The sequence below is a fragment of the Triticum aestivum genome, chromosome 7D, assembly GCF_018294505.1.
Source record: "Triticum aestivum cultivar Chinese Spring chromosome 7D, IWGSC CS RefSeq v2.1, whole genome shotgun sequence".
Taxonomy (NCBI): Eukaryota; Viridiplantae; Streptophyta; class Magnoliopsida; order Poales; family Poaceae; genus Triticum; species Triticum aestivum.
This window is the reverse complement of record NC_057814.1, coordinates 355165812-355180039: the sequence shown is the minus strand read 5'-3', so window position 1 is coordinate 355180039 and position 14228 is coordinate 355165812.

Sequence of the window (14228 nt, the reverse complement as noted above, 5' to 3'; positions counted from 1 at the left end):
TTCAATTGAATAAACAGTTATGTTCTCATGCCATGCACATTACAAGTGTTGTTATTGCTGTGTAGTTTCCCACACTTATATTCTGTCTATGCTGCTTTGTCTTAAATAGATATGATTCGAAATGTATCTATCATGATTTGGCAACATAAACTAGAATGATATAGACCATACAGTGACCATACTACATAGATATATGTTTGTTTCATGTTGTTATCCTGTCCACCTTACTACTAAACTGGTTTACCAAAATGAGTTTCATATACTGGATTGTAAACTTGTGATGTGTTTGTTTGTTTCTCTTTTAGAACGCGGATAAAATATTAGAGAAGAGTACCCTGTTATGCAATGGTAAAGGATGTAATGCAGGTAAGGTTCAAGATAGTGAGACATCCCTGTTGGTCTCCAAGAAAGCTGATAAAAACTATATTGAAGACACTGAGAGAACCCCAAAGTCATGTCTTGATGTAGTGTTTGAGTTACTGGCTACTACTGCTGGCACCAGCTCTTCGAACTCGCTGCCTGAATCAGTTCGGCTTCTTGAGTCTCAACTTCAAGTTGAAAGACATTGATCAGATGTTATGCGACAGGAAGCCGAAGGACTGAGGAAGTCCCTGCAGAATTCAGATGCATACTTTCTGGTGCAACAGCAAGTGCTCGAGGATTTAAGCGCCAAACAAGAGAAAGTTAATAAGCTTGCTAGGCATCTTGCCAGCATTATGGGTACCCAGGATATTGTTTCTTGAGCTCTTCTGAAGTGGTTTCAGTTCTGGACTTGTTTTGCTGCGGCATTTATATGCTGCTTTGTTCCCTATATTTGCACTGGTGGCGAACTTTGATGCCTAGTGGATGTAATATGTGTAATAGCCGTGATAGCCTAGCGTAAGTTGCTTGCTTATTTATTTCCTTATTGTCTTGTTTATTTGTTTTCTTGTAGTCAGTGCAGTTCTTTTTCCACGGTTTGCTACTGGCCGCAATAACCTATTTTTTATAACTAGGCCACATTAACCATGGGCTACATATTTACTGTAGTTAACATGGGCCTCCTACGGGCCGTAGAAACAATGGGCCTTCTACGGGGCGTAGAAACAATGGGCCTTATACGGGCCGTAGACACAATGGGCCTTCTACAGGCCGTATCATCAATGGGCCTTCTACGGGCCGTATGATCGGTTGGCCAAACATGGGCCAATAACAGACCACATTATGGCCGTAAATGGGCTAGAGTTGAAATCGTCCGTTCATGGGCCGACCATAACGAGCCGTCGTTAATCGGCCGTATTTGATGATGCTATGAAAACGGCCCAACGTATTAACGGGCCACAAACGGGTCGACTGTAACCACGGGCTGAATTTGGCCCACAAGCAGAAAATGACAGTAACGGGCCGAAAGTAAACGAATGCTGGAAATGAGCCCAAGAATAAATGGGCCCTCAGAAGGCTGAAAGATAACATGGGCTGGAAATGGCCCAACGGAATAATGGGCCGTTAATGGGTATAAAGTGATACACTGTTCATTACGGGCCAGTTTTACCACGGGCCGTTAATGGGCCGAGGGTTACTAAGGGCCTCATATGGGCCGAAAGACGTCATGGGCCATACATGGGCCGGAAGTTAAAACAGGCTGGAATTATATTGAATGGCCCAGATGACGCTACTGGGCCTAATTCGGATAGGCCGTAAATGAGCCCTGGGTTAGCGGGCTGTAAATGGGCTATATGCGAATAGGCCGTTAACAGGCTTGCCGTGGGCCGGCCTTTTCACAGGAATGGGCCTCTGTTGGGCCGTGCCACATGTCGACGTATCATAGGCGCTTTGGGTCCAATGAGTGGATGACATCTGTCCCAACGGTGAGCCGACACGTGTTTCCTCCGGCCAATGATGATTTTACACATGGAAAAATCCCCATTGGTCGGGGCTGTTAACGGGTTATCGGATCCAAAACCGGACCCGATAGCTTAACAGCGTTCCGTTACGGTGGATGCCACGTGTCGGTCACCCTTGACGAAAGCACTTCTGTGACGCGCAATTTATCGTCATGGAAGTGGACACTTCCGTGATGATAATTTTGGTAATGTCATGGAACACTTCTACGACAGCACAGGTATGACTATCTTGATTCTGTCATAAAATTGTCATGGATGTACATGCATGACAGAAAACGTGACCTACTGTGACAAACACGTATCATCACGGAAGTGTATTTTTTTGTAGTGAAAGTATGTCCTTTCAGCCCCCAATCTGTGAATCAACCGCGGGTACTCAACGAGCCGACCCGACTTTAGTCACCACATGTATCATATATTATGTATATAAGTATATACCCATGATCACCTCCCGAGTGATCACGGCCCGGTAGTATAGCATGGCAGACAGACAAGAATGTAGGGCCACTGATGGAATACTAGCACCCTATACTAAGTATTTAGGATTGCAGGTAAGGTAACAAATGTAGCAACAATGACAGGCTATGCAGCAGAATAGGATTAACCGAAAGTAGTAACATGCTACACTACTCTAATGCAAGCAGTAGAGAGAAGGAATAGGCGATATCTGGTTATCAAGGGGGGGCTTGCCTGGTTGCTCTGGCAAGGAGGGGTCGTCATCAACGTAGTCGATTGGGCCGGGCACCAGCAGCGGCGTCAGTCTCGTAGTCTACCGGAGAGAAGAGGGGGAAGAAACAATGAATACAATGCAAACAGATGCATAACAATGCATGCCATGTCAAGTAACGATGCTAGGAGTGCCCTAACGCGGTAGGAGGTGATACCGGCAAAGGGGGAAAACATCCGGGAAAGTATCCCCGGTGTTCCGCGTTTTCGGACAGATGAACCAGAGGGGGAAAGTTGCGTGTTTGCTATGCTAGGGATGTGTGGTGGACAAACGGGCTGCGTATCCAGATTCGTCTCGTCGTTCTGAGCAACTTTCATGTACAAAGTATTTTCATCCGAGTTACGGGTTATTTTATAATAAGTTTCAAAGTTTTAATTAATTTCTGAAATTATTTTAATTCGAAATTAAGTATTAAATTGCTAAAGGTACTCAACCCAGTGTACACAGAAATGTACCCAGGGGCTGACATGTGGGTGGGCCCCTGTCATTCGTTGTTTATTCTAATTACCGTTTAATTAGTTATCTAGCAGTTTAATTAATGCTAAGTTAATTTAGCAAAGTTACTTAAGTTAATTAATTTTTTAATTAATTAATTAGATATATATTTTTGTTCCTTTCTTTTGTGTTCCAGGGGCTGGGCCCCGCCTGGGAGTGTTCCAGGAGCCCAGCGGGCATGGGCTAACGGGCGCCGGTGCGGGGCGCACCCGGCTGCGGGCACAGCAACGGCAAGCAGGGGTGCGACGGGGCGGGCGCTCGCAGGTGGGCGACGACGGGCGCAGGCCGGCGTGTGGCTGCGGTGGGCGCGACAGCGAGCAACAGGGCGATGGTCGCGCAGATGGCGGGAGGCGCGGCGTGGGCTAGCGTGCGGTGGGCGTGGCCGGGGCGAGAAGGGGCGCCCAGCGAGCGGAGCAGCGATGTGGCAGCTGCGCGGGTGCGGGGGAGTGGCGGAGCAGAGCTCCAGGCCTGCGTGGCTGAAGCAGACAGCGAGCAGAGGAGGCGCAGCACCAAGGGAGCGGGGTGCAGGAGCGCGAGGGACGCGGCAGGGCAGATGAGCGAGGCGCGCGCGAGCTCGGGCGCTGTTCGGCGCCAGCGGGCGTGGTGAACGCGCACAAGGCGCGAGAGGGCGCGGACGGGGTGGTGGCCTGGCACGGTGATGGCAGGGGAGTGGGCGCACGGCGGCGCGAGCGGGAGGAGAGGGACGGCGTACGAGCGAGAGGAGGCCGGTGCGGGAGCAGGGAGAGGAGGGGAAGGCGAACAGGGCGCTCACGGTGGCCGTAGGGAAAAGGGTAGTGGGGCGTGGGGAGGAGGACGGGGACGACAGCGACGATGGTGGAGACGGGGAGGCAGTCCGGCGAGGTGGTGGTCCGGCGAGTTGGCCTCCGGCGACGGCGTTGAGCGGCGGGGGCGGGAACCACGGCGGCAACGGTGACGTCGGCAGGGGCGCGGGCGGGGTTGAGCCCCGATCCAGATTGGGGGCGAGAGGGAGGAGAGAGTGGGTGGGGATCGTGCGGGGGGAAGTGGGTGCACTCGGGGTTAGGGTTAGGCTGCGGGTGGGGTTATCCAGCCGGGGGTGGGCCAGCTGGGCCGCGTGGGTGGCCAGCTGGGCCTGTTGGCCCAGTTGGCCGGGCGGTGTCCTTTTCTTTCTATTTTTATTTTGTTTTGTCTTTCTCTTTTCTTATTTTTATTTGCTGTTTTATTTTAGAAACACATTATTTTTAGTTTAGTAAAATATGATGACAACTCCTAAAATTATGTTTCAGAACCACCCACTGTCATAAAAGTTTTACCCCGGAATAAATTAGTTTAGAGTTTTATTAATTAAAAAAGGTATTTACTTAATTGTTTTAGTTATTGTTTAAAACACTTTAGAGTATTAAAGCATTATATAAAAGTGTGGTTTCTTCACCATAATTACCTATGCATTATTTGGCACAACCCGAACATTTTAGTTTTAATATTTGAAAACCTTTACCATTTGACTTGATTTTGAATTTGAATTTGGAACGGTTTCGAATCAACGCGAGTTTATCAACAGTAACAGAGGTGACGTGGCATCATTAGCAGAGGTTCACTGTAGCTTAATTATCCGGGCGTCACAGGCATCAACATGGCCGTGGTAAAAATTTATTCCCATTTGGGGCAGGTCTGGGTATAAGTGTCTCACAAACCAGAGCTTCTCAGAACAAGCGTGATGGTTTCGGTAGGGAACGTGACACCTTTGGGGACGAAACGATATCCGTTGCCTCTTATTGCTTCCAAAAGATTTCTAGTGTCAACATAGAACAATAGGAGTGTTGCGTTTAATTTTGAAATTTTTCGGGGTTCGTTTGGACATTTTTATACATTAACTTGGTATTCTAGGCATTTTATGTGCACAATTTAAATTTGAACTACATGCACATGCTCCAATGCATATAAATTGGTTAAAAAACAAATTTGTGTCCTTCGGTGCATGCTTAGGTCCCATGCAAGAAATGAGAACGAATTTCAAACACCCTGCCACTATCACTCGGCCGCAAACATTGAGATACTTCGTTTTTAAATTCTAGTTAATCCAAAACTCGTGTGAAATTCATGAAACTTGGCATGCTATCATGGAGCGCCATCAACATGCCATGGTAAATTTTGTCCCATTTGGGGCAGGTTTGGTATAATCGTCTCACAAACCAGAGCTTCTCAGAACAAGTGTGATGGTTTCGGTCGGGAACGTGCCACCTTCGGGATGAAACGATATTCGTTGCCTCTTATTGCTTTCAAAAATTTTCTAGTGTCAACATAGAACAACAGAAGTGTTGTGTTTAATTTTTCAATTTTTCGGGGTTCGTTGGGACATTTTTATACATTAACTTGGTTTGGTAGGCATTTCAGGTGCATAATACAAATTTGAACTACATGCACATGCTCCAGTGCATATAAACTGGTTGAAAAATCAAATATGTGTGCTTGGTTGCATGCTTTGGTCCCGTGCAAGAAATGGGAAAGAATTTCAAACACCCTGCCACCGTCACTCAGCCACAAACGTTGAGATACCTGGTTTTTAAATTCTAAATCCAAAACTCGTCTGAAATTCATGAAACTTGGCTTGCTATCATGGAGCAGCATCAACATGCCGTGGTAAAAAAATTGTCCCATTTGGGGCAGCTTTGGGTATAAGCGTCTCACAAACGAGAGCTTCTCACAACAAGCGTGATGGTTTCGGTAGGGAACGTGCCACCTTTGGAGACGAAATGGTATCTGTTGCCTCTTATTGCTTTTAGAAATTTTCTAGTGTCAACATAGAACAACAGGATTGTTGTGTTTAATTTTTGAATTTTTCGGGGTTTGTTTGGACATTTTTATACATTAACTAGGTTATCTAGGCATTTTATGTGCACAATTCAAATTTGAACTACATGCACATGCTCCAATGCATATAAATTGGTTGAAAAATCAAATCTGTGTCCTTCGGTGCATGCTTAGGTCCCATGCAAGAAATGGGAATGAATTTCAAACACCCTGCCACTGTCACTCAGCCGAAAGCATTGAGATACTTGCTTTTTAAATTCTAGTAAATCCAAAACTCGTGTGAAATTCATGGAGCGGCATCAACATGCCGTGGTAAATTTTGTCCCATTTGGGGCAGGTTTGGTATAATCGTCTCACAAACCAGGGCTTCTCAGAACAATCGTGATGGTTTCGGTCGGGAACGTGCCACCTTTGGGCATGAAACGATATTCGTTGCATCTTATTGCTTTCAAAAATTTCTAGTGTCAACATAGAACAACAGAAGTGTTGTGTTTAATTTTTGAATTTTTTGGGGTTCGTTGGGACATTTTTATACATTAACTTGGTTTGTTCGGCATTTCAGGTGCATAATACAAATTTGAACTACATGAACTTGCTCCAGTGCAGATAAACTGGTTGAAAAATCAAATTTGTGTCCTTGGTTTCATGCGTTGGTCCCGTGCAAGAAATGGGAATGAATTTCAAACACCCTGCCACCGTCACTCAGCCACAAACGTTCAGATACCTGGTTTTTAAATTCTAGTAAATCCAAAACTCGTCTGAAATTCATGAAACTTGGCATGCTATCATGGAGCAGCATCAACATGCCGTGGTAAAAAATTTGTCCCATTTGGGGCAGCTTTGGGTATAAGCGTCTCACAAACCAGAGCTTCTCACAACAAGCGTGATGGTTTCGGTAGGGAACGTGCCACCTTTGGAGACGAAACGATATCTGTTGCCTCTTATTGCTTTTAAAAAAATTCTAGTGTCAACATAGAACAACAGGAGTGTTGTGTTTAATTTTTGAATTTTTTGGGATTCGTTTGGACATTTTTGTACATTAACCGGGTTTTCTAGGCATTTTATGTGCACAATTCAAATTTGAACTACATGCACATGCTCCAGCGCATATAAATTGGTTGAAAAATCAAATATTTGTCCTTCGGTGCATGCTTAGGTCCCATGCAAGTAATGGGAATGAATTTCAAACGCCCTGCCACTGTCACTCGGCCGCAAACATTGAGATACTTGGTTTTTAAATTCTAGTAAATCCAAAGCTCGTCTGAAATTCAAGAAACTTGGCATGCTATCATGGAGCGGCATCAGCATGTCGTGGTAAAAATTTTGTCCCATTTGGGGCAGGTTTGGGTATAAGGGTCTCACAAACCAGAGCTTCTCAGAACAAGCGTGATGGTTTCCGTAGGGAACGTGCCACCTTCGGGGACGAAACGATATCCGTTGCCTCTTATTGCTTTCAAAAAATTTCTAGTGTCAACATAGAACAACAGAAGTATTGTGTTTAATTTTTGAATTTTGCGGGGTTCGTTGGGACATTTTTATACATTAACTTGGTTTTGTACGCATTTCAGGTGCATAATACAAATCTGAACTACATGCACATGCTCCAGTGCATATAAACTGGTTGAAAAATCAAATTTGTGTCCTTGGTTGCATGCTTTGGTCCCGTGCAAGAAATGGGAATGAATTTCAAACACCCTGCCACCGTCACTCAACCACGAATGTTGAGATACCTGGTTTTTAAATTCTAGTAAATCCAAAACTCATCTGAAATTCATGAAACTTGGTTTGCTATCATGGAGCAGCATCAACATGCCGTGGTAAAAATTTTGTCCCATTTGGGGCAGGTTTGGGTATAAGCATCTCACAAACTAGAGCTTCTCACAACAAGCGTGATGCTTGCGGTAGGGAACGTGCCACCTTTGGAGACGAAATGATATTTGTTGCCTCTTATTGCTTTTTTCTAGTGTCAACATAGAACAACAGGAGTGTTGTGTTTAATTTTTGAATTTTTCGGGTTTCGTTTGGACATTTTTATACATTAACTTCGTTCTGTAGGCATTTCAGGTGCATAATTCAAATTTGAACTACATGCACATGCTCCAGTGCATTTAAACTGGTTGAAAAATCAAATCTGTGTCCTTGGTTCCATGCTTAGGTCCCATGCAAGAAATGGAAATGAATTTCAAACACCCTGCCACCGTCACTCGGCCGCAAACATTGAGATACCTTGTTTTCAAATTATAGTAAATCAAAAGCTCGTCTAAAATTCATGAAACTTGGCATGCTATCATGGAGCGTCATCAGCATGCCGTGGTAAATTTTTTGTCCCTTTTGGGGCAAGTTTGGGTATAAGCGTCTCACAAACCAGAGCTCCTCACAACAAGTGTGATGGTTTCCGTAGGGAACGTGCCACATTTGGGGATGAAACGTTATCTGTTGCCTCTTATTGCTTTCAATTTTTTTCTAGTGTCAACATAGAATAACAGGAGTGTTGTGTATAATTTTAGGATTTTTGGGGTTCTTTTGGACATTATTATGCATTAATTGAGTTTTCAATGCATTTACGTGCATAATTCAAATTTGAACTACATGCACATGCTCTAATGCATATAAATTGGTTGAATATTCAAATTTGTGCCATTGGTTGCATTCTTAGGTCCCATGCAATAAATGGGAATGAATGTCAAACACCCTGCCACGGTCACTCGGCCGCAAACATTGAGATACCTGGTTTTTAAATTCTACTAAATCCAAAGCTCGTCTGAAATTCATGAAACTTGGCATGCTATCATGGAGCGGCATCAACATGTCGTGGTAAATTTTTTCTCCCATTTGGGGCAGGTTTGGGGATATGCTTCTCACAAACCAGAGCTTCTCACAACAAGCTTGATGGTTTCGGTAGGGAACGTCCCACCTTTGGGGATGAAACGATATCCATTGCCTCTTATTGTTTTCAAAAAAAATCTCGTGTCAACATAGAACAACAAGAGTGCTGTGTAAATTTTTGGGATTTTTCGGGGTTCGTTTGGACGTTTTTATGCATTAATTCAGTTATCAATGCATTTATGTGCATCATTAAAATTGCAACTACATGCAAGTTCTAATGCATATAAATTGGTTGAAAAATCAAATATGTGTCCTTGGGTGCATGCTTAGGTCCCATGCAAGAAATGGGAATGAATTTCAAACACCATGGCACCGTTGATTGCCGGCAAAACGTTGAGATACTTTGTTTTTAAATTCTAGTAAATCCAAAACTCATCTGAAATTCGTGAAACTTGGCATGCTATCATGGAATGGCACCCGACATGCTATGGTATTTTTCCTGACCATTTTGAGAGAAGGCGCTCTCGAATAACAGCCAACAAAGGCATTTTGAAAAAATAGCTGCCACTTTAATATCTCAAACGTTTGTATAATTCAAATCATGCACGTTCTGTTAACCATTCATGTGACACCACGTGTCTTCGTTTTAATGGCTATAGGAGGTGCCGTGTGGACAGCTGCTTGACCTTGACTGAACGGGAGGCGTGCGAGCAGAGTCCGGTGCATAGGCTGACCGAGAGGCGTGTAAGTTGTCCTCCAATGCGCAGGCTCACCGGGAAGCATGCGAGCTGTACGCTGCGCAGGCTCACTGGGAAGCGAGCCCTTTGACTTCCATGGCCACCCGCCTTCCTCGCCATTAATGGCGCCCGAGCCGCTGTATAATACGGGTGGCCTTACTGTTCGCCTCCCATTCCCCTCCCTCCCATAGACCTCCACCAACGCCATGGCGCATAATGATCATCTGCCACTAGTCTTCAAGTTTGGTGAAGTCGACTCCGAGCCGGAGGAGATAGAAAATAAGGAGGAATGGGGCCTCATGGAGATGGCCCAGAACGAGCTGGCCGCGGCGGTTGCTGCCCCCGCTCCCGTCCCAGCTCCCATCCCCGCGCCGGCGCCAGCGACCATCCCCGTAGCATTGTCGGGCTGGTCGTCGAGCACTATCGCAGAGCTGGTAGCCGCGGGCGTCAGCGAGGTCTCATCGGACCCACGCGAGCTCGTGTACATGCCAGCACCAGCGCTCGTGCCCGTGCGCGCCCCTCCACCCACTGTGGCGCCGGCCCCCGTGCGTTTGGCTGCACCCGCCGCGCCGTGCCCCTGCCCGTGCACACCCCTCCACCCACCGCGGCGCCGGTCCCCGTGCATTTGGTTGCACCCGCCGCGCCCGTGCCCATGCGCGTGACCCCCTCAGCGGCATGGGATGCTGCCATCGACCGCTACCTCTCAGCAGCGCCAGTTGTCGTCCTCCCGCGCCCCGCCTGTCGATCGCGCGATGACATGGTGTTTGATTTACAAGTGAAGAACATTTTGTGCTGCCTTGAAGACTTCAACAACAGCGTCCCGGAGGACGACAACGACGGCGCGGCACGCCGCCTCCGCCGCCACCGGAAATAGTTTTTTTTGGGTTTAATACTGTATCTCGAATTCTCGATCATATGAATATAAATTCAATGTGTGACTGAATGAAAAATATGGTTTGAACGAACTTGCGTTTTTCTCTCTTAATGTACAGACTTATCAAACGATTTTCTTGTGAAAAAAACATCAATGGTTTTTGAATATAAAACACTCATCGCAAACATTTTAGTTAGAACACCCGTATGCAAACCGACAGCTTCCCCAGGAAGCTAAGGGAAAATGTGCCGAGCAGGATTTGTGCAGCTCTTGATCGCAAACGTTTTAGATAGAACGCCCGTATGCAAAGTGAGAGCTATGGTCTTCCCCCTTAAGTCAAGGGAAAATTCGTACTGCAGGATTTGTGCATCCCTTCAACGCAAATGGTTGTTTTGGATGACCCGTGTGCAACCACGTAGAAACAATTGGGTAAGATTTGCATCTATCATATTGGGTATGTTGCCATTTGTCAAACTGGAAAGATTGACATTTGTTTATCTAGTAACATTGCCATTTGTCAACCTTGTAACACTGTGATTTGTCAAAATATGTAGCTAAAAATCACTAGCACTATCTAATTTTTGCAACTAAAAGCACTAGCACTGTTCATACGGACACCACTAGTAGGCATGAGTTGATGGACGCATATGCAAATGTACCATTGATTACATACAACAAGTCGTCAACCCACAAAGATAACAAGGATACATGTTGGATTATAGATCATTTCCAACAAAACATTCTAGTAAAGTAAAGTTTTTCTCACACAACAAATAAGAAAGCGATGAAATGAACTTCGGCTCAACCACTCGTCGGCATTGGAAACGCTTGCTTTGAACCAGAAGTGATTCTCTGGGAAGGGCCAGCTACTGTCAATCTCGAGACCAACGCAGGAATGATCATCTAGGCTGAAACGGCCTATTTCAATACCCATATTGTGATAGCCACGGTAGGGAATCATAGCAATGTCCAAGGTATAGATACAGTTGCTTCTCATAAATGGTAGTAACGTTGTGTCAACAACAGCTGGATCACCTTTCACCATCATTGGATAGTTTTGTCCAAGGAAGAGCGAGTTTTCTCCAAGACTATCAATACTGAACCAGGGAGAAGGTGTTGGCGCTAGCACACTAGTATCCATCCCGAATACCCTGCAATGGATGTTGGAATAGGTCCGGAGAGTGCCCTGTATACAGACAAGAAGAGGTGATCCATCGGAATAAGTTTCCAGGCGCCACTGAGTATATGGGTCCTGCTCGTCCTCATGCTCGTGATCATCACCATCGTCATCTCCCCTTGGTTATAAAAATTTTCAAGTATAGGTGGTGGAATGTTCACGGGACCTTGGAAACACAAGGTTAATTAGTAAAGGGAAACTAGCTACCTAACCCGAATGCATGTGGATGAAACAATTATAATTAAGATGGAAGACAAACGTACCGAAACCATAAGGATTCCATGCAAAAACAGTGCCATGAGTGGTGGCAGCAAACACAAGACCCTCGTATTCAATTGCATCACAATACTCATCCGTGTGCAAAAATTGATTTTTGAGCAATATCCATCGAGTCGTGGAAGCAAGGACGGCAACAAGCTTGTCAAAGATAGCAACAACTTCATAGTTCGTGTAATTCCGAGAGCGGTTGGGAACTCGACAAATTGCTATCTTCCGTAGATGACAGTCACCATGATCGTATTTGAACGTACGTAGAATAACGGTGTGCTCAACTTCAAGGCAGTCTGAGATTTTTGGAAGTGGAACCCGGTGATGAGTATACACATTCACAAGTACCCACTCGCAGTTGTACCCAATATAAGAAACCCAATCTCCATTTGCGCCTGCCCAAGCCTTACGCTCAAGCGATGGCATCTTAACATCACACGTATCATTATCAAGCGGCACCAACTTGCATAAGGCGAGGCTTCCGTCGTCGCCACGCCAGTAATCAGGGTCACGGCGAAGAAGATAGGGGAGATCAAACTGCTCCTGGACCCTTGGGTTGCTTGTAACGATGTTATTAGTTGAGTCAAGAATGGTCTTGAACGAACCCATGCTAGCCGAGGTGATGACGTTGCACCAATCAATGAGTTCCTCCACCACGTCATCTTTCAGATAGGGGCAAGAATAACATGGTCGTTTCTGGCCTGTTCCCTCCATGGAGAAGACGATCGAACAATGGCAGGAGGAAAGGGTGAAGGCAAATGGACGGAGGAAGAGCGTGCGACAGGAGTTCCAACTCGAGAGGGAAAGGCGAAGAGGCGGTGGACAGTTGCCACGGTACAAGAAGAGGCTAGTGGGGAGCGAACGGTTGCCACAGAAGTCACACACTGACGATAAGGCCGAGTGAACCGCATGCCGTATATCGCACACACCTTGATCTGGCTGACCATTTCTTTTGTGTTTCCAAATCACAAACAGTTCATCCGAGTGAACCGTATGCTGTATATCGCACATGCCTTCATCTGGCTGCCCATTTTGTGTTACCTCAACGCAAACAGTTAATTGAACTGAACTGTATGCCATGCATCGCACACGAAACTAAAATCTGAACCGTGTTTGATGCATCCGTCATCGCAAACGTTTTGCACCTTTTTTGACAGTTTTTTACACCACCGTTTGCAATTATTGCATCGCACACAGTTTCGTCGAAGGGTCTCTGATCGTAGTGTCGCGTTAGTAGAATCCTACAGTAGTGAAATAAGAGTGTGATGATCTTCATTATTAGATCATTGTCCCATGTGAGGAAAAAATAAAAGGGAGGCCAAAGAAGCCAAACAAAAAAATGAGAGAAAAAGAGAGAAGGGGCAATGTTACTATCCTTTTTTCCACACTTGTGCTTCAAAGTAGCAGCATGATCTTCATGATAGAGAGTCTCCTATGTTGTCACTTTCATATGCTAGTGGGAATTTTTTTCATTATAGAACTTGGCTTGTATATTCCAACGATGGGCTTCCTCAAATTGCCCTAGGTCTTCATGGGCAATCAAGTTGGATGCACACCCACTTAGTTTTCTTTTGATCTTTCATAAACTTATAGCTCTACTGCATCTGTTGCATGGCAATCCCTACTCACTCACATTGATATCTATTTATGGGCATCTCCATAGCCCGTTAATATGCCTAGTTGATGTGAGACTATCTCCCTCTTTTTTGTCTTCTCCACAACCACCATATTCTATTCCACCTATAGTGCTATGGCCATGGCTCACGCTCACGTATTGCGTGAAAGTTGAAAAGGTTTGAGAACACCAAAAGTATGAAACAATTGCTTGGCTTGTCATCGGGGTTGTGGATGATTTGAATATTTTGTGTGATGAAGATCGAGCATAGCCAGACTATATGATTTTGTAGGGATAAGCTTTCTTTGGCCATGTTATTTTGAGAAGACATAATTGCCTTGTTAGTATGCTTGAAGTATTATTGTTTTTATGTCAATATTAAACTTTTGTTTTGAGTCTTATGGATCTGAACATACATGCCACAATAAAGAAAATTACATGGATAAATACGTTAGGTAGCATTCCACATCAAAAATCCTGTTTTTATCATTTACCTACTCGAGGACGAGCAGGAATTAAGCTTGGGGATGCTTGATATGTCTCCAATGTATCTATAATTATTTATTGTTCCATGCTATTATATTATCTGTTTTGGATGTTTTATATGCATTAATATGCTATTTTATATTATTTTTGGGACTAACTTATTAACCTAGAGCCCAATGCCAGTTTCTGTTTTTTCCTTGGTTTTGAGCTTCGTAGAAAAGGAATACCAAACGGAGTCCAAACGAAATAAAACCTTCGCGATGATTTTTCTTGGACCAGAAGACACCCTGGAGACTTGGAGATCAAGTCAGAAGAGCCGAGAGGCGGCGGCAAGGGGGAGGGCGCGCCCTA